The sequence below is a fragment of the Fulmarus glacialis genome, unplaced genomic scaffold (assembly GCF_000690835.1).
Source record: "Fulmarus glacialis isolate BGI_N327 unplaced genomic scaffold, ASM69083v1 scaffold11769, whole genome shotgun sequence".
Taxonomy (NCBI): Eukaryota; Metazoa; Chordata; class Aves; order Procellariiformes; family Procellariidae; genus Fulmarus; species Fulmarus glacialis.
Window position 1 is genome coordinate 3926 of NW_009232648.1, and position 1310 is coordinate 5235.

A 1310-nucleotide genomic window follows, 5' to 3' on the forward strand; every position below is an offset into this window, starting at 1 on the left:
GAAAGAAACTAATTTGAAGGGCAACCTATAAAAGCTTCTTCCACTGAATATCCAGCAAAGTTCCACGGGCTGACAGCATAGTGCCCGCTTCTCAAACCTGACAGTTTGGTCAGGGTACTTCAGGCACATACTGACACAGCACAGCGAGTGACTTTCTTGGTTTTTTGTCTGGTTAAAAAAGTGCAGCTCTAATAACAGAAAGCGTTAGTGAATCCTATTCCTATCCTGCAGTTATACTGTAACATTAGCCCATGCGTACTTTCCACACCTTCACCTGTATTCCAGCCCTTATGCTTTGGAAAATAAACAGAGCAGCCCTGGAAAGCCCTGCAGGCCTCATATGCTTGTGTGACAGATTCCTCCAATATGAGCACCATGGGGCAGCCATCGGGTCTCACAGCTGGGACCAGAAGGCAGCAGTGACTGGAAGTCACCACAGGACCTGTCCCCAAGAGCTGTATGGGGTTGGCTTCACCTCTTGAGGAGACAGGTAAAAGTGTTACTCCTGGAATTTCACCATCACTATCAGGAAACAGTATTTTCCCTTCAAAAACAAATCAACCAGAAGAAAAAAATCTCCCCAAAACCAAGAAAGGCAACACTGCCAATAAAATTAGTTAGACCCTTACTTTGCAGACTTCTGAACATGACTTTATATGCTATTAACAATGAGCCGTTCACAGAGCAACTTTTTTTTTTTTTTTTACTCCAGGATTAGAGATTGACACCACCTTCAGTATTGTCTACTGGTCCAGGTTTTTTTTTCCCCTACCTTCATCACTGATGAAGTAGTCACTGACTCCTTTCACCTCCAAAAACTTTTAAGGACATCTGCAAGCTGCAAGTGCCAGAGAGGGGTTACCTTGCAGCCACAGCTGGGCTGAAGGGCAGCAGCCATTCTACATAGCAGGGAGGTGAAATTAATTTCTATAAAAAATAGAAGTAAACCCTCATATTCTTAAGAAAAGTGCCAGTAGACCTTTAACGGTGCTGGGAACCAGCCAAGACTGTGGGTTATATTTCTTTTGAAAGAATCCTGTATAATGAAGCACACCGAAAAATATGCAGAGAGACTGACAGCAGTGTTTATTTTATTCATGGCACTACATTTATTCAGGGAACTGCGGGGAAAAAAGCCCCAAACAGAGAAAAAAAGGTACTCTTCTTCCAATAAAACCATAAAAACACACAGGTCTAGAACAGAAGGTCAGAAAACACTAGTTCCCTCTGACTGCATAGGCATGGTCATGCTGCCCCTGTGATATCTAGTATTTTTATAGGAAGAGATGGAGCGTGTAGGGTACAGCAGG